Here is a 25,281-nt window from a genome sequence, read left to right as displayed (position 1 = left end):
TGTGTTTATTCCTGCCACTGATTTATGGGGTTTCTCCGAGAGAAGCCACTTTGTCAGCCAAATGAAAGATCTCTGCAGAGATTGCTGGTGTGTCATCTGTGACCTATAGATACTGTTTTGCTCTTGGTTCAAAATACAAACAAATGTTTGCTTTTGAAAGATCTATTATTTGTCTGTCTAGATAAAGTTCAGTTTGGAAATGCCACTAGTAGGATAAGGGTCCTGCTTGGGAATTCAAGGGCTTTTTTGTTGAGTCACGCTCAGCTCAGAGACTGGAACTAGAACTAATACCATTAGAGCTCTGTGATGGAATAGAGAGGCTTTGATTAACCTCTTGCTTTCGTGAAAAATCTCTGTTGATTGAACTACTGAGGCATTAACTGATTGTAGAAGGGGGGAGAGTGTGGAATAAAAAAAATCCAAATGGTTGTCAGTCTTTCTGAACTTACTGCCCCTGAATCAGCCTGGAATTGTCTTTACATCCCTGTCCTGTCCTGGGGGCTGAGTGCATAACTCCCCTTGGTTTTCAGTAACAATTTCCAGTGCATATTGTGGACAAGGAAATCCAGCCTGGCTTTCTGGGTTATGGAAGGGGCTGACAAAATGATGTTTCATCATTTGACGCAATATCTCGTAATCCATAAAGCTCAGTTTTAGCCAACATATACATAGAGACTTTATTTTCTGCCTGAACACAAATATTTTTTTTTTTTCTATGGGGGAGAAAGCTTTTTAGGAGGTCCTTCAGTTAAAAACCTGAATGTGCAGAATGATTGCCTGTGGTTGATGCAGGCACATGGAGCTTGCACCAAGGCTGATGGGGAGTTAGTCTGATGGCAGCCTGTCAGGTGTTTGGGGGCATGCATGGCTCACTCTGCTTGCTGTGTGCACGTTGGATATCACAGAATTCTCTTTGTCTTGAACTGTCATTTTTGAGGTACCAATAAGGGTACAGTGCCCTTCTGCAGGTGACTATTCACCAGGATTCTGATGCACAGTTCCACTCTAAACAGCAGGACTCTAAGGGGGGTGAATAGTGGAGCTATTTAAAATTGCACCCCAAATATGGCCTACAGAGTAGTAATGAATAATGATGCCCTATACCAGCTATTTAAGGGGGTACAGTGCAGGTAGTCTGGCAAAAAATCAAGGCAGAGGGCCCTGCTTTTTTTGGTTTAATTTAAAATACCCCGAGAAGCTCTGACGGCTTTAAAGTCAAATGTGATCAATAGGTCTAATTTCTGTATCTTACCCAGAAGCCTACAAGGCAGCACTTTGCTCTCATTTCCAAACATTGCTCTGTGAATCACTGACCACCTGCCCTCCCTTCTGGTGCTTTAGGGGGTGATCTATACCCCAGTGAGAGATTAAATTCAGGAATACCCTGAGGCTCTGGAACTCGAGCTCTGGCCTCTTCCTTGCGCAATATGGTCCCATGGAAAAGGACAAGATGTGGGCTGAAGCTGCCCCTGGAAGTAGAGCACAGAGGAGGTGGGTGCATATTTCATGACAGACTGCTTTAACTTTCCAAACAGCCGCCTCTTTTACAGCCAGCAGCTACTATTAATTATTTATCAGAACACTTATTTATACACTAAAAGCTAAATGCAATCCTTTCAGTAGAGCCTGGCAGAGTGTGGGCTGGAATAAGTAGCTGTGGATAGTCCTTCAGGAGGGGAGGTTTCGTGCAGAGCTCTGCTCAGGGGAGAGCCTGTCCACATGATTCTCTCTGCTGTATGTTCCTGGTACTGATATTTACATGTGGGAGATGAAAACCCAGCCATTACTAAGAGTCTGTAGCTGTGGGGCATCAGTCTGACTCCCTTGGCCAGGTTTAGTAAGCCAAGGACAGTTCTTATGCCACCAGCATCCAAGGAGTAAGAGGGAATCCCTTCTTTTGTGCTTCCTTCCTCATGAAGGAAGCCCGCCCTGCCCTGGCTTCTCCTTCTGTGTTTGCTCTGGCTCTGTAAAACCCATCCTTGCAGCAGAGGAGGGAGGGTGAATCTGCTCCCTTTGCCTCCACGTGGGGAGAGCAGCTGCGATCCCTTCTGAAACCAAAGGGAAGGAAATAGGTTTAAATACTTCTGTGTTCCTTTCAGAATTGAATTCAAATGGCCATCCATGACTTCTGGTGCTAGTGTGTTTTCCTCATCAAATACTGACATGATTTCTACACTGGTGTGCTGTTGCCATGTAATTCTGGTGGCATTGCTGTTTAGGTAAAATATTATTATTTTTTTATAGCAACTGTTAGTTTCAGTAGGCATTCCTATTCCATGTAATTATTCTGACAGTAGTTGTAATAAGTGTTTGGGATTGATGTGCATGGTTTTCATTTTCTTCCAGCACCTGATGCTTTTAATAGCTCAATTTTTCTAATTTGAATGTTGACATAGATGGAGAATTGATTCTGAATTTCTATCTGGCACTCTTCTGGGGGGCTTACCTTGGTGAGGGGCATTGCTTTAACACCTTAATAGGAGAGAGAGACTTGTGGCTGTGAGCTGAGCCTATCTCAACATGGGAGATGTTCTTTGATAATTCCCCCTGATTTCCAGCAGAGATGCTCCTTCTCCCAAGGAGTCCAGCCCTTCCACCTGCTCTCAGGGTCCTCAACTGCATCCCAGGCCTGAACAAGGGATCTGATGAGCTGCCACCTTGCACTGTGCTCCTTGACAAGTGGAAATGGTTTCAACTCAGGCTCCCTTCCCCTTGGATAGTGTGGAGAGTCCTTGGCTCCCCAAAGCTCAATGCCTGTTCCTGAAACGACTCCCCAGGCTGGGCCAAGTGCAGCTTTCTGCACAAGTCCAAGGTAACCTTCCCTTCAGCCGTGCAGGCCCCAGGTAGCAATGCCTTGCTGCTCTCAGCCCAGGGGTTGCTTTGTTCAGAAAAGCCAATTGTGCGGGTATGGAAAGCATCCTTGGATGCACCTGTGGAGCTGCAGAATGAGGGTTGGGATTAGGTACTCATTAAGGTCCCTCCCAACCCAAACCATTGTTAGATTCTGGGATTATGGAAGCTTTGCAAGGCAAACACTTGATGGAAGCAAACAGCAGAGGATTGGTGCAGCTGAAGCTCAGCCGGCCCTATGGTAATGGAGACAATCAAAGCAGAATTGTTTGTAGGCAAATCAGAGTGATTTGGAACAGAAATTATAATTTTTTTTTTTTGGTAGAAGTTCATTATATGGCTTCCTTTACAGCCTGTGGAGAACTGATGAATCTTTTTCTGGGGACATAAAGTTAAATGCAATTTTTTGTTTATCTAACTGAAAACTCATAGAACTAATAGTAACTCATCAGCATTTTCTGTGCTCAGTATAGCTGTGGGTTTGCAATATATATGGCTGCATTTTCCTTAAAGTATCTCATTATACTGCTGGGATAATTCCTGTACTGCAACCTTAAAAAAACTCATCTTTACTATTGGCATATTTTTTTCCTGCTCATAGTGAATATGGTAGTTGAACTCTAGAGCAGCTCATGATTCCTGCACGGTGCTAAGTCTGATCGTGGCCACTACAGGGAGTGATACAGCAGATATCACAGCCTCTAAACACCCATGAAGTTTTGATAGGGCTTGCAGAACTTGCTAGTGTGAGTTAAGAGGGTGTTCAGGCTGAAAAGGGTTTATATGTGGGGGTGTGTGTGTGCAAGTGGTCAGTCACTGAAGCATCTCTGTGGACATGTAACCCTTTGAATTTGATTTACTCTGATAAAAGGCAAGTTAGAGGAGCATTTCCCCAGCCTTGCAGAAGAGAGTGGTGTCAACAAGACATTAAGATAGTCTGCTTTCAGTTCTGAGGCTTTCAGACATTAGGCATCTATTATGAATCAAAAAAAAAAGGCCATGTTCTGGGAAAATGGCACAAATCCCAATACAAGCTGTAAACTTGTGCACAGAGCAATGGCATGAGGAGCATCTAACCCAACTGGGCAGATCATAGGGTCTGATTGTTCAGATTCAGGAGAGAACTCGAAGCCAAGAATTTCCTTAGTTAAATGGACTTGGCAGTTCACAGCCCACCCCCAGCCCCTCCTTTAGAGCAGCATTTCCAAAAGCAAGGTAGTCAGTGCAGCTTAAGGGAGGGGAAAAGGCATGGGGAGAGTGCTCAGATAGGATGGGGCAAGACAGGGAGCACCTGGAAACATGGCCAACTACTGAAATTTGATGAACAAGGAGATCCTGCTGTCCTTCCACAGCCTGAGCATTTATGGCAGGAGGATCATGATTCAAACTACTGAAGAAATGGGGTGAAAATGAGTTACTTGTCTTTTTATCCTTTCCTTCTGAGAGCATTCAAAGGTAGGAGAGGTGGAGTCACCTGCTACAGGGGGTAGGCCAGATTGTGCAGCATGGATTCACAGGGAGGGAAGGAGGGAGGCTTCAAGCAATGTAAATGAGAGCAGCAGGAGTTAGTAAAAAATTACCTGGTAAATTCCCTGGGGAAAAGAGAAGTTCCTGAGTGTGGGGTTTTGTTGGTATGTGTGGTTAGGACAGTGCAGTGCTCGTGGGAAGAGACTTCTTCACCTCTGAGCATTCTCCTGTGAGCGTTCATTCCCAGCAGCAGTGACTTGGAGCCCCTGTGCCGGCTGTGGGATAAAACCCCTGGGCTGCTGCTGGACTGAGCTCTGGAGCATCTGAAGAGCCCACACTGATTTCTTCAGTTTAGCTCCTACTACCTCTAACAGTCCTCGCTTCCACTCTATAAATGATCATGATGTTTAAAAAAAATAAGTTTCTGACAGATGTAGTTTGCTATCAAACTGCTGGAAGAGAGCAGAACTGTAGGTTTTGGCTTCCTCACAGTACAATTACTCTTACTTTGGTGCATATTTAATGTATCTCCATGAAAGCTTCTACCATGTCATTTTAGTGCAGTAGTTCTGCTGAACTTTGCTGGATGGTAGCAAATCCAAGCAAAGGATGTGGAGCAGACTAAAGAAGCAGCTGTATCCTCTTTTCCCTCTCACCTAACTTCCCGTGCTCTCCCTTCTGTGGTCTTTCATACATGTAGGCAGACAGCTGTTTCCCTTGGGAACAACATCCCTTGGCATCAGGGGCACTTGCATGCAAAGGTGGCAAACATTATGTCAAACTTGCAAATAATCCTTGGAATGCCAGGCTCCAGGCAGCTTTCAGAAGCACTTACTGTGCAGAGGTTCCAGTCAGATCATTGGACACACTCTGGGTATTTGTACCTGCTGTGAGTATAGGCACTGTCTGTGTGCTTGTATGAATGTATGCCCAGAAGCAGAGGTTGAGAAGCTGAACAGCTTACCTAGAGAAGAATTTCTCTTCCTAGCGTGCAGCCAAGAGACGCCTGCTATTCCAAGCTTGTCACAGGGCTCCAGGTGAACCAGGCAGAGTTCTCCGTTGCCAGCAGCTCTCAGCAGCATCCCAGGAAGGCTCTTCCTGCTCCGGCCCCAGTCACCAAACTCCACCGGCACAGTCACATCTCGTTTGTACCCGGCCTGTCCTTTTAGAAGCACTTTCAGAGCGAGCAGCCAGCTGGAACGATGCAAACCTCTGCTCAGCACAGCGTTCCCAGTGCAGCTTCCTTCTTGGGCACGGGGATTACGCCGGGGAGCCGCCAGGCTCCGGCAGAAAGGCTGCGAGAGCTCTGGAATCGGCCCGGGAGCCGCTGCTCGCGGTCCTGCCGCCGGCGCCGCGCTCCCGAGTGCCGGAGTCAGCCTCCGGCTCCCGCGGATCTCCGGGAGCAGCGAGGCGGCTTCGCAGGGCTGTGCTTGGCAGCAGCGGCCGATCGCTGCCGCTACTCAGCCCGCAGACTTGCAAGGGCTCGGAGCTGCTCTGATGTCATTCCGGCCGAGGGGCGATGCTCGGCGAGGAGCCGCGGCGGAGGCTGGTTCGGAGATGAGCCGCGATCCTCTCCCGCCGCCCCGATCGATCCCGTGCTCCGCGAGTATTTGCATAATCTGTCATCGTGCGGCTGGACCACCTCCCCTGCTGCCCGCCCAAAATGCGGGAGGGAAGTGCCTCTTCCAGCTCCCGGGTTTACACCTGGAGCCTGCAGCGGAAAGCCTTGGAGAAAGGAGAAGTTGACAGGATCATTTTTCTGACAGGAGGATGCTTGTGCCCCCAGTGCCCCCCCATCACCCCTCACCGTCTCGAGGTGCTGAAAAAAGAGGCTTAACAAAATTCCAGCACTGGAAGATTTTTGGTTCCTACTCTTGTTAGGTCACTGATAAGATCCCCTGGTACAATAAAAGGTGGGTTTTAGTGCGTGATCAAAACCAAGCAGGGGTCACCCAGCAAGTTTGTTACAAATGATCTCCCTGGCACCAGCAAATATTCGGTGCTCGGAGGTGAAAAGTATTTTCTTGCTGTGTGTGACACAAGTTCCACCTATTTGTTGCATAATTTCTTATTAAAATCCTTCATTTCATCCAGCTGGAGATGAAACCTGCCTGCATGGCCAAGAGACATGATTGCTATGTGGCTTCAAATTATATTACAGAGGCAAAACTAAACACTTTCTATATTAAAAGAATTAGATTTTGTTCCAATCTAATTTTCAATTTTTGCCAGCTTGACATCTTTCACTCCAAAACTGTTCTTTGTACAATACACCTTGCAATTGAAATTCAGCCAATTCGGTGCAGCAAATGTGAGGAGAAAAGAGTTTTGTTCAAGGAGACTGGAACAAACCCATTCTGAGATGATGAATGATGCTGTAAACTCAGATTTGAATCACAGGAGGGTCAGCTCAACCTTTGGTGTTTCCAAAGCAGTGTGAATAAATGGTGTTCCATGCAGTTCACCATTTACATCCTTCAGCTGGGACCTTGTACATGAAGAGCTGTTTGCTCTCTGTGAATATCCAAGTTTCAAAGATGGTAGAGCTTCCGTACTGGGGACTAATTGATTCCTTCTGGCTAAACTAGAAACCGAGGGAAAACTAAGATTCCAACTAGGTCTGAGTAATTTCCTGCAATTCCTAATTACAAAGCACTTGCTGAGATATCTTTTTAAAATGCCTTGCACCTATGGCCCAGCTCTGGATTTGGGGCTTGTTTTCCAAAGACTGTTGGGAATGCTGGGCACGGAGATCCCACTGCAGCTGGGTGCTGAGCAGGTGCCTCCTTGCATCCTCTGGAAGGTCAGAGCTTGGGTCAGGCTGCAAACTAAAACAGCCAAACTGGGTTACAGAGTCTCTTCCCAACACAAGGAAATCTTCTGGTGCGGTTTGTCCGAGGACTGACAGAGCTTCTATTTGCTAATCCGGTGGTGTGAAAAGAAAATGTCCAGTTGTTTGTTGCTCTTGGTAGCGCTGTCCTTGGCTCCTGGCTGCACCTGGAGCACTGCAGAGGTGCCTGTGAGCAGGAGGGTTTGGCTGAGGGACAGCTGTGCTGCTCCAGATGTGGTGGGAGCAGCGCTCTGCCCCTTGGAAACCATCTCTGCGCAGGGGATGTTCCTGGGTGGGCCAGTGGCCAAGTGCTTACACGAACTGTTGAGAGTGCTTTAATTCAGATGCTAAAGTCGCTCTTTGAACTGAAATCCTTGGCTTAAGCCCTGCTGTGCTGGGTGAATTCAACATGAAGGAGCAGGGCTGTGGATTCACTGTTTGCTCTGCTGGTGATTCATTTCAAGTGCAGGATCAGGAGAATGACTGTGCCAGGGTCTGCCCTCATGAGAAACATGGGAATCTGTTGGCAGAATTGCTCCAACTCTGTGTAGCAGAAAGAGCGCACCAACCCTTGGGAGACAAGAGTGCAGTTTGAATTTTCACTTCCCTCTCCTTTGGGTAGTGGAGAGAATTGAACTCTTCCAGCTCGGTCACAAATGCGCTTAAGGTACCTAGAATGTCCTGGTCATGACATAATTCTCAAGCTCTGCTTGAGGGAAAAATAGACAAGAAAGAAAACAGGGCAGCAAGAAACAGAAATGAAGTGTGGATGGAGAGAAACAAGAAAGTAAGAGAAATCCTAGTAATGAAATACACTATCAATGAGGCAGCACACTGATGCTGAGATCCTTGCCCCAGGATATAAGTTTTTTTGGCTCTTTACCTGCAGCACAGGTTTTGCATTGGGTGGTGCACATGATTCTGTAGCTGTTAGTCCCCATGTGGTTTATTCCCTCCCTGTACAGGTAGGCAATCACAACAGCTTATTCTACTTATTTTGGTAGCACAAAATCTAGAGATGGAACCTACCACTGCTTTGCCCAAAACTTTGTGAAAAACATGACTTTCTGGTTCTGAACTGTGGGTTTGACAGTGGTTGGGTTTGCTGGGTTTTGGTGGGGCTGTTTTAGATGGTTGTTCGTTGTTGTGCTTTGTTGGTTGGGTGAAAGTGAGTGTTGCTGTGTTCTGTCCAAATCTCCTTACAGCTTACACAGCCAGCACTGCAATGTCTGTACACATTTTGAAGTGTTCATCTTCACACCAGCAGATGTGGAAAACACAATTCCTGCAGTTCTGTGGTTGGAAACACAGAATCCTAGAACCATTTAGGTTGGAATAGACCTTTAAGGTTATGGAGTCCAACTACTAACCCAGCACTGCCAAGCCTACTGCTAAGTGGTGTTCCTAAATATGCTGCAGAGCAAGCCAATCCTCTCAGAAGTCACGGTGTAAGCACATGCTATCTCCCTGGTTCACTCTGCAGACTGTCTGAAAACTGTCACAGCCATGTCTGGATTGGTGCTCTGTTGCTCCAGTGCTGAGGTTCTGTGGTCTGGCTGGTCCCAGTCCCCCCAGCTGTTATTTCACTGCTGTGAGGACACTGGAATAGGCACTCCCTACTTCTCCTCTCAAAAACCCCTCTCAGCACCAAGGCCACGCACGCTTCAAAGCTGCCTGCAGTACACAGAACCTTTTCTTTCAGCTCAGCACATTTATGATCTTTACCGAAAGAAAGATGGCTTGTGACACTGAAGTTCATCATGAGTTTAAGAGAACAAAAAAATGACTCCTCCTGGCAGAACCAGCTTTTTCTGGAGCTGTGGAGATTCCTTCTGCACCTCCCTGCAATTAAACAGTGGTGTGTCTTGTTAGACACACAGAGCAGTTCCTCAGATGGTGTAAATTGTCCTAACCTCCCTTGATTTCAGAGGAACTATGACAACTTCTAAGAGTTATAGATTAGTCTTAGTTCTCCAGCAGCAGTTTGAGATATGCAGAACTTTATTAACATCAAAAGTGCAAGAAACATAAAGGCATACTGGAATGTGCTTTGGGTTTCTTTGAGTATTCATATATTTCATTAAGAAAAGTCTATATTGTTGTCTCAATGCCTCAATAAATTGTTAGGTTTTTTCATCTGAATATTTTGGCTCTGGCTCAAAATGTGTTAGAGGTTTTACAGAATCAGAAGTGTAGGGATGAAACATGGATCCATTTGGATCTGAGTTGTGTGCGTTAGAACTCAGTTAAGGCATTCATGTCTTCTACTGGCAGTGCCTGCCTTGTCCTGGGGTCTTCTTGTTTCCCAGATGTCAGGGCAGAAAATGCTGCTGGTGGTCCACTTAAGCATAAAGTGCTGATTTGCAGCAACATCAACAGCAAAAACAGTGCTCAGTCCTCAAGTAAACTTAAAGAATATAAAAAATGGCTGGATTCCCTGACTGCTGACTTTCTCCAGCTGTACAATCTCTTTTCCAGCTTCTATTATCCCCTCTTTATGTCTGGACACACTTGTACAGATGATAAAGGCCAATCAGTGCATACCAGTTCTGTAGTGACCTTTATCTTATGCTTTTATTCCTCTGTAAGATAACTGTGATATCCTAGTGTGGCTTTGTTCCTGTATGGCTTTGGGTGTATTCGTTTCAGAGAGGGTGCTGATAGAAACTGATGTGGAAATATCTGTTAAAGCAACAGACATTCATTGACATCTAGCATTAGAGCTGCTACACACATCTCTAATTACATTACTGTTTTATGTCTTAGGTGCTTACTCAGCTATGAAAATATAAACTACAGTGTTTTAAGTACTCTTATGGAGATACCATCAAAGCAAAAAATGAGTTTGTGCTTAATCCACAGCCTGACCTTTGTCACCACTTCCCATGTGACGCTGAGCCAAGGGCTCATGATGTGTGAGAGGCATGGATGTCTGTGTGTTTCCATGAAGCCTTCTGGGCTCTGCCCCACAATTTCCTAACATAATCCTTCCCAGCTGTTGCTTTGGCCTGAAGCAGCTCCTGGGAAGTACAAGGGGGCAGGAGTGGAGCTTGGAGAGAGAAGAGCTTTTTCCCAGGCCACACCTCAGTGTAGCAGGAGAGACTAAAGCAGTGAGCAGGTTTGAGCTCTGCTCAGCCCCCTTGGGTTTGTTGTTTGTCCCTGTAACATGTAACACTGTCGAAGAGCTGTGTCCCCTTGGCTCTGTTTCCATGATGACTCTTCTTGTGACCTCCCTGCTGGTAAGCAAGTCAGTCTAGTTTTGTACATCCTTGCAAGAACCAGACTAAAAGCAGGTGTGGGTCCCATTCATCCGACTGCCTCACCCAGAGAAGCCGGCTGCTGCCCCCCTGCATTGCAGACTGTCACAAAACCAGAGCCGGGAACTTTGGCAGTGCCCCCATGTCCCCTTCCTGTGAAAGCACAGGGAATCATTTGCTGTGTGACTCACATAGGTTGTGCTCCACCAGAGACCACCAGAGGGTTTCTCTGCTCCCCAGCGCTGCAGACAGAAGTGGGGTGACCCCGTTGTGCCTCTGCTCCCAGCCCCAGTTCAGGCTGGGCCAGGGGCTGGGTTGGGTGGTGACACATTTTGAACAGCGCTGCTCACAGCAGCTGCGAGGGGCTCCTTACAGGGCTGGGCAGGGCTCTGCTGTTCCCTGCAGGAACTTCAGCAGAGCCGTTCCAGCTCCTGCTGGTCTCCAGCCAAGCCAGCACCACAATGCTGACTGGGGATCTCCATGGGCTGGGACAGTTCTCCGTGTGACACCAGCATTCTGCTGCCATGTCTGAGCGGTGGCAGGGCTGCTGAGGAGGGCAGGGGAAAGGGGGCTGCTGACAGAGAGCAATGCAGGCCAGCTGCTGGCAAAGCAATTATCATAAAGAGTTCATCCACAAAATGAGGTGATGGCTTACAAATGCTTGGTCAAAGCCAAGCATTTCTTCTTTGATTATTAAAAACAAAGGGGCTTGAACTCTCGGTTTGATGTGTTAAGTGATTACATTTTAAAAGAAATTTTGAGTTTGTCGAAGTGGAATGATTCATAAAGCAGCTTAATTAGACCAGAGCTCCAGTGGGAGTCCCCTTTAACATGTCTACAGAGACTCTTTTAATACTCTAATCCACCTCTGAATGAAAGGTGAAACCAGGAATGGTAGTTTCAAAGGAGGAGCTACAAAGAACATGTATCTTTCTCTTTTTGCTCTTCTGTCCTTGCCACCTAGATATCAAGCTTCCATTGCATTCTAAGGATGACTTTTTTCTAGGTTAGCTCACACAAGCAGAGCTTTTTATATCCCATAACTTAAAACTTGAAAAACCCTCAAAGTGAAAAATCCATTACTAACACACTCCCAAACTGGTATTCTAGAATTGCTGTAGTAAATGGATCCTGTTGTGTAGTGCTTTGTTTCAACTCCTAGCAATTTTTTAAGATTTTAGGTCACCCTATTATAATTTGTTTTCTGCTTTATCTGCTGCTATAGGAAGAGGCCTCATGCTAATGCTCCAGTAGGGTGGGAAATCCTGAAATGGGAAATGGAAGTGTGCCCCAAGGCCTATTTCAGACTTGTGTGACTAGGCTGTGCTTAAAAATAAAATTAAGAAACCCCACACAGACCTGGGTTCAGCACAAGGGAGGCTGAAGGCTTGAAAATGCTCTAGTCTGGCAAGGGAAATCAAGGTCATGATGTTATATTTACTTGGAACTGGTCTTCTCTAGAGATGTGCAATCTCTCTGCAACATCTGCTAGAACAGAGTTAATAAGCTAAAGAAATGCTTTTCATGTCTCACTGCTATTGATTCCCTTGGCTTGAGGTAGGAATTGCTTATGGACTTGTGTCGCTAACCCTAAAATATCAGGATGGTGGCAGAAGGAATGGCTGGGTTTTTGTTTTGAATGTGGAATACAGTTCAGTGTGAACAATGCCCAGTGATCGTTGCTCTCCAGCCATCTTTTGATTGAGGTTTCTTTTTAAAATAAATTTTTCTCATGGAAAGAAAACAAAGGTGACTTAATGAAAATGAGCAAAGAAAAACATGGATGGAATAATCTAGAGAGCACTCCAAGTGAATAACAGTTTGCTACCCAACCATTGTACTTCTTTGTCATGTTCATTCCTGCTTTACTCATGGCACTAGTGTTCAGCAGGTTACATTTGAAAATATCTGTAATGATATTTTGGAGTCTCTGAAGACTTTGGGGCACTTCAGAAATCATACTCCAAATGTTGTTTGCCTGTTCATACCGGTGATGAGGTTACTGCCTTGTGTGCACTTGGGTTTAAGTTTTGTTTATTTGTTGTTTCTAAGCATGGCAGAAATGCTGACACAATTGGAGCAGGGCTTCTGTGGACTGAAATTATCACATAAAAGCTAAATACCAGATATAGAGTTATCTGTTACAATTGGAAGGGTAGGCTTGAAATAAATAAATGAAATGATGAGAGGATAGTAGGTGGATTTCTCCTGGTGGCATCAAGCTTTTATGTTCAAGAGAAGTGTTTTAGGAAAGCAGATACTATGCTAAAAAAATGAACAGGACCAGAGGGCAGCAGCGTGTGTGTCTCTGTTGTAAATCTGTTCCACCTTGGGCTCCCATAGAGGGCAATGTTGCATCACAGATGGATTTAAGCCCTGTCTTAGGGGTCTGCCAATTCATCTGTGCTGATGTACCTTAAGGAAAATTGCTGTTACAGTAAATTTATGGTGCATTTCCCTTCAGCCAGGCTGTGACGAACACACACGATAATGCATGCCAAACCACATAACAGAGCCTCGTTAGACGTGAAGGAAATTAATTTTGTAGATTACCTAATTGTAGGTTGTAGGGGGAAAAGTCCCATTTTAGCTTACAGTGCTCTGTTCAGTAACCAGGTCACAGCAAGTGTGAGCCCTCCTGTAATACAGGTGCTTGGGTAAGCCCGTAAGAAAAAGGGCCCAAGTTTGTGGTGTCTGTCCTGGACACAGGGTTTGTAGAGATGTGTCTGGGGCGCATGCAATCCTCTGCATTTCTGATTGTATCCTGTGTTTCTTTCCAGTGGGACACATGGGCGCAGTTATCATTATGCTTTCCTTTTGTGCTTTTCTGGTTTTGTTGTGTTGTCAGCACAAGGCTCTGACTTCCCTCTGTCTCAGCCCCCTGGGTAGTTGGAACACTGAAAGATCCATGCCCCTTTAAAACAAGTTCATATCCTAAATTTCTCTCCTGTACTTATTTACTGCCTGAAATCTCTCCTAAGTTATCCTGCCTAAGATGTGGAAGTACAGAGATGGTTAAATTATTTTTTTTAAGTCTCTGTTCCAGCAGTGACACTAAGAACAAGCCCCACTGTAAATGTTGTACTCAGCCCTGGAGCTCAGTCAGCGAGGCTGAAATCCATGGCACTCCTTGTTTCACTGACTGTTTCCCAACAGAAGGGATCCAGGGAGCCTCACAGCAGCTTCTTGTTGCTGGCACTTGGAATTCTTCACAGAATAGGGAAGAAAAGTAACCAACAGGAGCAGAAACCAGTGATACAAAAAGGAGTAGGAAAAAAAAAAAAAACCTTTGTCCAGGACTTGAATATGGGTTATCAAATAGCTGGGTGAATGAGTGAGTTTGGGCTTTTTGTTTTTTACTCTGAATTCAATTTTCCATCCAGGTTTTGTACCTGAGGCCAGGTCCCCTCCTGGGAGTCCAGGTGCATCCCTAGGGGCTCTCCTGTTGCTGATGTGGCAGTCTGTGCTGGCAGCCAGGGCCTCCTCTCTGGAGCCATATGTCTCATTTTCTGCTCTCTGCTACTTCAGAATCTGGAGAGAGTGGGGAAGAGCAGGTTGTGGCTGGCTGTACTGGCCAGGGTCCCAAAACAGGTAGATGCAATGAAAGAGAAGAATTACAGGAAACTCACAGTTAATGCAGGGGTCTGTGCTCTGTAAATGACAATTTCCAGCTCCTAACTCACGTGAGATTTGGCAGAGTGGGTTTCTCTGCACTTCTGTGGAGTTCATCTCTCGTTAACTCGCACATTCAGGAGTTATTTGAAAGTGAGTTAATGACACCTCATGGCATTTGCAGCCATCAATCTGTATGATCCTGATTTAACACAGAGCACACAGTGGAGTGTTTCTCCACAACCATTTCAATATTTGTATGTTCTCAACAGACATATTGTTTAACACTGGTTAGAAAATTAAACATTTCAGCTTCTATAAACACAGCAGGGAAAATAAACATTTCCCAACACACCCCTATATTGGTGAATACAAGAATACATACATTAGACCCAAAAGAACAGTTAGAAGGGAGCTCTGATAAATTTATTTGAGGCTTTCTAGGATGACATGAACACTTGACATCTTTAATAACACATTTTTCAATAATCAATAACTATCCAACACAGCTGTTCTTTGCATTGCTGTTATTTTGTTGCTCATAAGTCATTGGCAATGACATTCCAATGCAGAATGCTTATGGAAAATGAAGATGAGTCAGCAGCATATATTGCAAGCTGATGTCAATCATAAATAGGAGTACTGATTATGGCAGTGGATCTGTCCTTCCATCAAACAGGAATGAGGTGTGTAGTAAGGACATGAGCATGTTCTCCAGAGCTCTGCTCTGCAGAACTCCAGCCAATCTGCATAACCTTGGGCTTTGGTTAATCCCCTGCAACCCGCATGTAAGCATGTTGGCTTTGTTGTAAAGCTCCATAATTTGAGAGGCTTTGCACACACTGGTGAGAAGAATTATAACACCATTTCTAGAACTGTTGAAATGCTGCCAACAGAGTTATTGTTGGAAGAGGAAAACTTAGTGTTTGGGTTAAAAACGGAAAACTCCATACTAAAGGGCATTCTAGAAGTTCAGTCATGCAAAAGATTGACTGGAGTCACGAGTTTTGTGGTTTTGTGTCTAAGCGGTAGCAGTGGTGGGTCTCTCTTGAAGAACTTCTCACTTTGACTTTTTGTGGAAAACTGGGTATGGAACAAGCGGGAGAGCAAGTGAATATTTGTGTGCAGGGTGTAAGAGGAGGGAATTATTTTATCGTGCACAAGCCTGGAGGTGGAAGCTCATTTGAGGGCGCTCCAGGAGCTCTCCATCGTGCCTCGTGGCCCTGCCACAAGAAAGCCACGAGTCCCGGGCCCTGCCAGCACAGGGGCTGTGGGTGTGGGAGCGCCCCTGGCCCTGAGCACCCCCAGCCCCAGCCGGGCCCCGCAGGCGGTGGGGGAATGCCGGGGCGAGGGCAGCGAGCTGTGGCTCTGCAGCCTCTGTCACTCAGCGCTGGGGCTGGCAGCCCCCCAGAGCACCCACAGGCAGGGCCACCGTGTGCACAGCCAGCTCTGCTCAGCCATCGCCTGCCCTTCATCCAACCCTTGCCTTTCCCAGGCACCGCCAAGGACTGACGGGGATCCGGGTGCCCTGGACACGGCTCTGCCGCCTCTGGCATTCCCACGTTAGCAAGGATCACACCCAGCTGCACGATCTGCAGTGCAGTTTGGAACCAATTTTGGCTGTCAGAGGTTTAGAGTCTGCCTGTGTGTGCCTGTGAGGCTGACTGGCCAGGAGGGAGAACAGGTGAAAGTGCACTGATCAGAGATCTCCTGTCATTGCCTGCAGTGGGGTAGAAATCATTTCATTCCAGGATAAATCCAAGCTGGAGTGTGTGCCTGGTGTGAGATACCTCCCATGGGATCTTCTGTGCCCACTGCAGTTAATACATCAGCAGGAAAAATCACCCTCATTAAAAAAATAATGGAGAAGGTAAAAGGCTTCAAGCCTAACAAAGATGCAAAATTAGAGTTTAAAAGTGTTCATTGATTATTATCCACTGCTTTTCTGGCTGTGTGCCTGCACGGGCATGCAGATGTTACCAGCTGGAGATGCTCTTTAAGTCAGCATTTCACATCCACTTCTCCAGGCACCAAGATCTTTTCAAACAAAGATGCAAATCTAGGACCAGTTGCAGCTTTAAACTCACTTCAGGTGAATGGGTAAAGACACCAAGGTGCCAGAACACTGAACTCTTGGTCCCTCAGCTGTTCTGACAGAGTTCACGTTATTGTGCAGACAGGGCACATAAATAACCTCAAAACCCATTTTTTACAATCACAGTGGTGAATGTTTGGGTTTATTTGATTTTCCTTAGTCAGCAGGAAAAAGTAGCTTTATTCCTGTGCCCGCTCTGGGAACCAATTCTGGTTCTAAAAAAACCCTCCCTTTTCTGTTTCAAGGAAATGCTAATTTAATTTAAAAACTAAATTAATTCCTCACCATTCACAGTTCAGTTTTCTGTTTGTCCATGACCAAAGAATATTCACACAAACCAGGTTCATTTAATTGGAGTTCAGTAATGCCATGCAGCTTTCTGTGCTGACAGAATGAAGCCAAGTCAGCTGGAATAGACACAGGTGTTTCAAAGCCGGCAAGGAGATATGAATATGAAAGCTCTGCTATTAGAAAGCTAAAAGCTCATTTTCTCAGTGTTTAAACTCACTTTGTGGTGGTTGCTATGCTACCATCTCTGCACCTACTTTATGGAGCTTTGAACTACAGCAAAAGAAGTCTTTGGAAATGACAGACCTGAGCTAAACTGAAATCCAACGTGAGACCATCCTGTGAAGTTTTTATAGTGAATAAAAGTTTATATTTAGCAATATTTAAATTGGTTACTCTGAGGGTTCAGCTAGCCTTTTCTTCTGAACCTACTGGACTTGCTTTGTTCTTCCAACACTTTTTGGCAAGTTTTATCTGTTACTAAGCCTATGCTGCTGGCATTAATGCTGGTTTTCTCAGGGTATGTGTAAGTTGCAGCTACTGGTAACAGCACCAGCTCTTTTTAATGTACATGGAAATGGATCAAACTCTCAGTAAAAATATATATTTGCATAATGGAAAAAAGTAGCCTGCATCCAGATGATCCGTCCCAAGACTGCTAGGCAGGTACTCTGGTGTTCAGGAGGCAGAAGGGTAATGCCAGGTAAATGGTCTGAAGATATTAAAAAACTGTAACAAGCAGATTGGTGAGAGAGGAAACATGGCAAAGAGAGTTTTCCCTTTGGAAAACCAGGAAATGCAGTCAGCTGAGAGTGTAAAATGTTGTGGTAGTTTTCTTTGTAGATCACCTCTGCAAAGCCGTTTTAGGGAAAACACAGGTACCGTGACACCAGGAGGAAGGAGGGCCACGTGTGGATGATGAATTCCACCTAAGGGAAGTGGTGGTGGATAACTTGGGTGCTGCAGCTGGAGAAGGCCTAGAGGGAAAGGGGATGAAGCTCCTGCTGGGCACTGGCAGGTCTCTGCTCCTGGTCCAGCCAGTAAGTGTTGTGATGCACTAAATTGTTATTTGGATACTGCACTGGGTGTTGTGTTATACAAATGTATACCCCCTTTCCTCAGATGGCGTATCCCTCAGATACACCTGAGGTCTTGTACCTGTGGTCTTGTCCCTTGAAGCCCCTCCCTTCGCCCCTCCCCACTGGTGTGGCCTTCTGTCCCCGCCTCCCATTCCGCGGGTATAAATGTCCCTTGAGTTGGGCGTTCTCTCTCTCTTCTTCACCTGGAAACCCTACGATGCAGATGTCCCCTTCCAGCTAATAAACAGGACATCAGAACCACGTGGAGAAAGAGCGCTTCTCGTCCTTTACTTCGTCCATGTAGGATCCGTGCGGGCATAAATCCCAAGCTAGCCGGGGGGATTTACAGCCCGAAACCCACGGGTTCCATCAAGTAAGGAAGCATGGCATGGCTAAACTCAGGTCCTAATGCAGGCAAGGGAGGAGAACCTCTTGTTTAAGGCTGGGGCAGCTGAATGCAGAAAACACGAGGCATTATTCTGCAGGGCCTGATGGCAAAGAGATGGATGGGATCCCCTCATGGGACTTAATTCACCTCCAGAGTGATTGTTTCTATGAAGTGGAAATAGATAAAATTGGCTCTCCTAAGGTCCTTGCACCTTAGGAGAGCCATTCCTGGAGAAGGAATATTAGTCATGCAGCAAAGCCCTGCTCTCTTTGCTTCTGCCTTGGCACACGTGTGTGTGTACACACATGCTGGCACTGGGGGCTGATAATTCCTCTTCATGGCTCTGAAAGGCTCCCACGTGGTTCCTCAGCTTGGCTGTTTGTCACATGGCTGTCACTTCTGTGCCTCCGTACTGGAGCAGAGAGGGAGGGATGTGCTTGTCTATAAATACCTTCACTGTAGTGAATCTAAAAATGCTAAGGAATTATTGAGTATTTAAAAGATGTAATGGATGGAAACCAGAACGAAGAAAGTTCTTTTCATGCTGTAGGAGAAAAAGGCCCTCTTGAGGGACGGTCAGTCTGACCAGAACCTAGGTAAAGAAAGCTCGCTGTGACTGTAGAGGCGATGATGTGAGTAGTTGATAAGGTACAGGAGAAAATAGAGACATAGAAAAATAAATAGTAAATAGTTTGTTGTAGAAAATGTTAATGCACTAATGAGCAGCTGGAGGTGCTCCAGCGACAGCAGCAGCTGTTCATGGCCAGGGGAAGGGAGGCACACCAAGATGATCTAGAAGGCCCCTCTCAGCTTTAACATCCCCAGGATTCATTTGACTCCTCTTGGCACAGGAGTGAACTCAGCCTACTCTGATTATATATCCAAAGTTTTCATTTTAGTACCCTTGTATGGAGGGGAAAAATATTACAGCCTGACAGGAACTTTAAAAAGTTACTTGCCATGGGAAGCAGTGCATTTCTGCTGTTGTCACCAGGGATTGCTCATTTTCTGCCCACTGGCCACAAGTGCATTAAAGGCTCAGGAGTAGTAACACCAGTAATAAATAATTATCCTAAGCTGCAATATGTGCTGTGCAGAGACTTTCAGCCATCATGAAGATGACTTTCTGTACTGTCAGATTTCTGTACTGTGGAATTACAAGGATTTATTTTACTGAAAAGAAAAAGCCTTCTGCTGATAAGATCACATATCAAAAATATGCAAAGATGTTCCCTTTGCATTGGCTAAGGCAGGGACTGCATTGTGCTTTCCCATCCTAATTTGGAGACCCAACAAGTGTAGAGCTAATATTGAGTGTCTCAGCAGTGTTTTCCCTCTGTCCAACCACCCAGCACCCACATCTCATTCTTCCCTTCAGAAAGTCCAAGGAGAAGGGGGTGGTTGTTCTGTAGGAGCAGAGTGCAATCTCTGTGAGGCTGGTGTGCAATCCTGGGTACTTGCTCCTCTCTGGAACATCAGGAAGGAATAGAACTCAGCCTCTTTTCTTACTGATGTGCACAGAGAGCCCAGTGCAGCAGAGAGGGAGCTGGAGAACATGTGGTGCCTCCCTCTGCCCTTTCTTGAACAGCTGGAGGTACCTGTTCTCACTCAGACTTGAGCAATATAAATGGAGTGGACAATTTCCCTGCTCTCCTCTTTTTAAGATTGCCATATCTGGGAAAAGCTGAGCTTTGGTCACCAGGGGAGGCATCTCATCAGGAGTTGTAAGTGATCACAGCTTTGTTGAGCACACTCCATGAAAAGGATGGGAATGCTCTGAGGATTATCATCTCCCCTGCTTTTCTGGCTTTCCCCTAGGATGGTAATCAGCAATTATTTGTCCAGGGCACACAGATGCATCCAAGATGTTCAATTTCCACCAACTGCAAGGCAGCAGGTGGGGATAATTTTTTTTCTGTTTATTTCTTGATTTCAGTTTTGTTTTTTTCCCAGCAGAACTTTGTTTTGTGTTTTGATTTCCTCAGTGATACACAGCATTTTGGGAGTTTTATCTGTACAAACCAGATGGGAGTCTATTCCACTTTGCAACTTCAGTGTGCTTCTCTTCCCTTTTAAAACTCAGATAGATGGGAAAGCACACAATACAGAGTTGGCAAGGTCCTTGCACAGTGACCTTTATATCTTAACTCTTCATCCACCCCTCTCTAGTTTTTAAACTCTGTTGTTGAGTTGCTTTACTACGTGTTCCTTTCAAGTCTGTACAGGCTGCTCAGACTTCTTCCCAAGCATCCTATAGAAAAGCACAGCAAATAACTCAGTCTTAATTTCTTGCATCACTGACTAAACATTCCTACTTGGGACTATTTTATGATTTTTGGCTTTTCCCCTGCTTTTGACCCCAGGTTTTAGGGCTGCTGCATTTCAGGTGACCTGACTGCTTTCTGAACTCCCAGTCCCCATCTTCAAACCTCCTCCTCCTCTTCCAAAGCCCTCAGTATTGATGGATTCATGCAGGTGATCTCAGGACATCTGTACATAATTTTTACCCCAAGGTTTCTCTGGAAACAGGACTCCTGTTTACTTGGTGCTCTTGATGACAGCACCTTCCTGCCTAGAGCCATGCACAGGTAATGAATCTGCAGCAGTCTGCTGCCAGGGAGGGACGCTGCTCTGCTCTGCTGTGCTGAGGAGGTCACTCCCAAGCAAGCTCCTCCTCTGCCAGTCCTGCTCCTCTCAGCTGATGTTTAGGATTGGAGACATTTAAGAGCTAGTCAGGAGAAACGGTGAAACGATTGAACACCAGTGAGGGATGAGCAAGGCAGAGGCCAGGTCTGCATTGCAAGAGGAGAAGTAGAGACACTGTCAGCCTTTGCAGTGAGATGCACATTCAAAGGCATGGCAGGTTCAGTGAATTGCTTTTGTAATCTGTTAGTTTTGCAGGATTTTAAAAGTCTCATTTTCTGAATCAGTGCAGTTTCAAATGAGTATCGACACTCCCATTTCACTGCCTTTCCTAGGAGTTTGGTTTGACACCATCAGCTTTTCTCTCCCTGTTAACTGTGGTTAGATACTTGAGCAGGGCTGTGAACACAGAATCTCTGCCAAAGCAGCCACGGCACCGGCTGAGCCCTGAGCAGAGTCAGCTGCATTGCACACACTCCATTAAGGGGCAGCTGCCACTTCCAGGCCCAGGGGACAGCAGGGCTCAGCACTGCCACGCTCCCTCTGCAGAGCCACGTGCGGCTGCACAGGCAGCAAATTTCCCTCTTGGGAATGCCATCGTGCCCAGAGCCCATTGAGCTGCTGGTGGCTGTGTCAGGGACAGGGCTGGGCTCAGACAGGGACTGCATCCAATCTTTGCAGCTACTTCCTCTCTTAGTTCTGAGATTTACAGTCCAAAGCCCAAGGGAGATGGGAACACAGAGGTAGGGTGGGAATAACCAGCATTGTGGTTTTCCCAGAAATGAGGAGCAGCCTGGGCACACCCCGTGGCTCCCCTCTCTGCAGAGGGACTGAGGGCTGCTGAGCCCCTGGTGCCAGGCTGCTCTGGCCAGGCTGGCAGAGCTGGCTCAGATGCCAGCACATGGAGCTGAAGGCAGCCCGCTCCCTCAGACTGTGCAGGGCAGGAATCTCGCCAGAATGGCCACAGCCACACGCGAGGGAGTTGAAGGGAGCAGATATGACAGCTCATACGTGCTGTTCCTTAGCTGTAGTCACTCTAAGTAGGTGTAAATTGCTACATTTTGAGAACAACTTTCTTGTTTTCACTGACAGCCAGTGAAGTTCTGGCAGTTTTCTTAAACATGATAATTTTGTATATAAGACAAAAAGGGCCTTCAAGGGAGCGTGTAAATCAAATGCAGCCTGTTTTAAAAATGCAGCTGGCCTTTATCGCTCTTGTTCTTCTGTGCCACAGGGTGTGTCCTGAGAGCAATGGCCAAATGAACTGAGCTGCATCCCAGTAAAGGTAACCAGTGCCTGATTTAATCCGTTCCAGACATTGTCATGACCCTTCATTTTATACCAAGTTCCTCTAGCCCAGCATCTCGCTTGCAAGTTTGAGTTCAGATCTGAAATGAGCTGATGCTTCTTTCAAGATGTTTCTTCTGCTCACTCCTCAAAGCTCTTGCCAGCCTGCCTTCACACCTATGACGAGGGTTTGATTTTTTATTCTTAGGCCCTGCTTTACTTATTGCACATTATCCCAGGCCAGGCCCAGAGAGTCAGGGAAATCCTTCTGAATCTCTGGGTTTTGTTCCCATTTTTCTTTGCAATGTTTTTCAGTCAATTAGAACAAAACTGTCAAATGAACTAAAAATCTGGTCTTCGTTATAATGACCTCAGCAAGGAACAGCAAACAAAGAAGGAAAATCTCCGGCACTGTGGGAGCATCCTGCAGCACCTGTAGTCTCCCCTTTGATGAATACAGAGAGAATGTGAGGTGCTAATGATACATTGGACACAGAAAACAGGTGCCAGCAGGGGAGTTTTTTACCTGTGTTATTCCCACAGAGCTTTTGAAAATAATGATGCCTTTTTATACGATTTCAATAGCTCCTCACGCCTGCTGTATTACAATTGCACAATTCCAGCTATGAAATCACTAATTAAAATGTATTCACAGCAAGGTTATTTATTGAAGTGAAATAGTTGGGGTGGACACAGAACACTCTTGAGACCGAATTAGCCTTTCACCTATCAATAAAGCATAATGAAGAGAAATAGGGGAAAAAGAAAATAAAAATAAGGGATCTCTATTCAAAATACTTCTGCTTTACTTGCATGTTTGAAGAGTGATTGGTGGGAGAAGGGTGGTTGATTGCCACCCAGCAAAATTATTTAATGACATTTCACTTTTCCAGTAGCCAAGAGGAGTCCTGTTCATACTGAAAATCTAAAAATGGAAGAGAAGGTAGATGGAAAAATGGTGAAAACAGGGTGGAAAAGCTGTTAAGCAGAGCAGCTTCCAGTGCAGAAGCATAGATCACTTGGGTACCTTCCCTGTCTGAGCACAAGGTGCTCACAAGTGGGGAACAGAGTTAGGGGAAGTGCAGGGGGTGCTCTGCAGGGGAGATGAGCCTGTCCTTGGAGCTGTGGGAGGGGATTTCCTGTGCCAGCCCTGGTGCATGTGACCCTTGGACTTTGATTGTAGAAACCTGCCATGAAAACTGGTGGAGAGAGCTTTTTGTCCCTCGTCCTCCATCAGCAAGGTCTTTTGTATTTGAAGCGTGTTAGTTCATCTTGCGGGACTATGAGCATTAGTCCAAGCAGAGCCTTTAAAGCAACAATTGCAGAACAGTTACAGCAATTAAATTTGGAATTGTGAATGCAAGCACCATGGCTCTGATTTTCTAAGGACTTGCATACAATCAAGAAGCAACCTATATTGAGAGCACCAAATGTTCCATCAAAATGTTCTTCATGTCGAATGTTGGTTGCTCATGAATAATCTGAAGCCAAGAAATTACAAGTTTTATCCAACAAATAAGACAGAATATTAAATATCTCACTTGAAACTGAGCTGCTTGCCATGCCCTGCAAAGAGCCTGGCAATACCAGAGATGCTGTGTTTTCTCACAGTGGGATTTAGCACAGCTTACCCATGGCGTAAATCAGGGCTTGGTTTTTAGCTGGTTTCTGTGTTCTACAGGCTCTCCAAAGCCAGGCTTGGTGTACAGTATAACAGGGGAAAATCCTTGTAAAGACTGGAAAAGCTTTGTCTTTGGCATTCACCATGACAAACCTGATGTTTTAAGACAGGTGTGGTTTTGGCTCCTCAACTTGGAGCATTTTCCAAGTGTCTGGTTTTCAAGAAATGAACACTCAACACTTGGGAAAGGCTTCCCCAGCATCAATACTTGTGGGACTCAAAGCCATCCCTTGCTGCAGGCAGTGTCAGTTCCTGTGGAATGAGCTAGAGCATGCCACAGCAGTGGGAGATGCTGAGTGTCAGTAAGGAGGGTTGTGCTTCCATTGGCAGGGTCTCTCTCCTTTGGCTCGGCACTCCTTAGGAAGCTTGTTCCTGGGTCAGTCAGCTGCAGGAGGATGCAGTAAGGTCTGTTGCTCTGCTCAGCCCATAGGTGTCCTTGCCCTAAAGGCAATTTACTCATCCATTTTTCCCAGAGAAACTGGGACTGAAGTAAAACTCCTCTGGTGTAGAAGGAGCTCCAGCTTTAATTCCAGCTGAGGACACAGCTTCACCTCAGCCAATGCTGTTATTTTGGCTGGACCAGTACTTTAAACAACTTGAGGCACAGACGGCAAGGTGGGAGCAGTTCCTGACATCTCACAGCTCCAGCAATTAAGGAAATGCTAATCCAAACCTTCAGTGTTTTCTTGGACACATTTTAAACCTGTTACAGCACCCTGTTTTTCTGCTCATGTGTTTTCTGGTGGCAGTGCCTCTCATAATTAGTCTCTTCTGAATAGGTCCCTAAAAGTGCATAAAAATTACCTTGGTGATACTCATAATCTGTTATAGGTAATGCACTCATTTTTAACCTTCCATTTCATCTTGTTCTAGCTGATAAATTTTTGATGGGCACTGTGGAATGTTTTTGGCAACTACAAAGGCATTTCAGGTAACAATGATGTTTTTTAGGTGCCCGTTACTGACTCTGGTGAGCAAGAACAGGGAGTCCCTCTTTGTACACTACATATTATCCTTTGCTTGTGGGTGTTTTGCCAGGCTCTCATAACAAAATGCCACTTCCCGCCTCCAAATCTGATGTGAAACAAAGACTGAGATGGAATCCCTCGGATTACATGGGTGGCTAAGATAGAGCATGTCGTGCTTTTGGACAGGCTTGTTCAAAAAAGAGTTGACATCAAATAGGATCCAATGGGGTTGTGCTTTCTTCCCACCACTTTTTTATATTTCCATTAACCAAATGCTGATAACCACATGATCCAGCAGTCTCATCCCCTGGCAGCAATCAGCATCCCTGAATACAAATACCTGTGTGCATGAACTAAACTTCAGAGCAAGTGTTCAAAGATAATTGAAAGACTACTTGTTTTTATCACAATTTCTGAGCAGTAGCTGTGTTGTTTACAATGATTGAGATGTTTTGGCCACTTGCCATGATTTTTTTTACACCAGAAACTTTAGTCCTTGACCTTAACAAAAGGAAAATTTTAGTCGGTGTCCCACACCTGTTCATTGTGCTTCTGCCCAGCCACAGGGTGCTGTTATCAACCATCAATGGCAGCTGAAAAGCTGCTCCTGCAGAATTTGTACCCACACTTAGGGCTGCACACATCCATTTAGCAGGTAAATGGGCATCTCCATGGGTGCTTGAATACCCCATTATTCTGCAAAACCAGATAGCACAGCACTTTTATGGGGGAAGCTCGGAGTGGCTCCTTAATTATTTTGCTAGATGCTTGTATAAAGCCCTGTAAACTTGAAGAAATATATATAATGTTCAGTCATGTGGCAGTAATCCTGGTGT

At 45.7% G+C, this 25,281-nt stretch overlaps 1 protein-coding gene across 6 annotated transcripts in view; it reads right to left on the bottom strand.

Annotated features, from left to right (window-relative positions):
- NDST4 (N-deacetylase and N-sulfotransferase 4) overlaps positions 1-25,281 on the bottom strand; it is a 106,738-nt gene that overhangs the window by 61,806 nt on the left and 19,651 nt on the right. For 5 of the 6 annotated variants that reach the window (XM_038135684.1, XM_038135683.1, XM_038135685.1 and 2 more), the window contains one exon: positions 5,282-6,042. The gene's annotated coding sequence lies outside the window, so the exon portion shown is untranslated. Of the gene's footprint in view, positions 1-5,281; positions 6,043-13,796; positions 13,936-25,281 lie in introns of all 6 variants that reach the window. The other variant, XM_038135682.1, reaches the window with a different exon arrangement.

Source organism: Motacilla alba, chromosome 4 (genome assembly GCF_015832195.1).
Source record: "Motacilla alba alba isolate MOTALB_02 chromosome 4, Motacilla_alba_V1.0_pri, whole genome shotgun sequence".
Classification (NCBI taxonomy): domain Eukaryota; kingdom Metazoa; phylum Chordata; class Aves; order Passeriformes; family Motacillidae; genus Motacilla; species Motacilla alba.
Note: the sequence above shows the minus strand (reverse complement) of the source record. Positions and strands in the feature narration are given on the sequence as shown.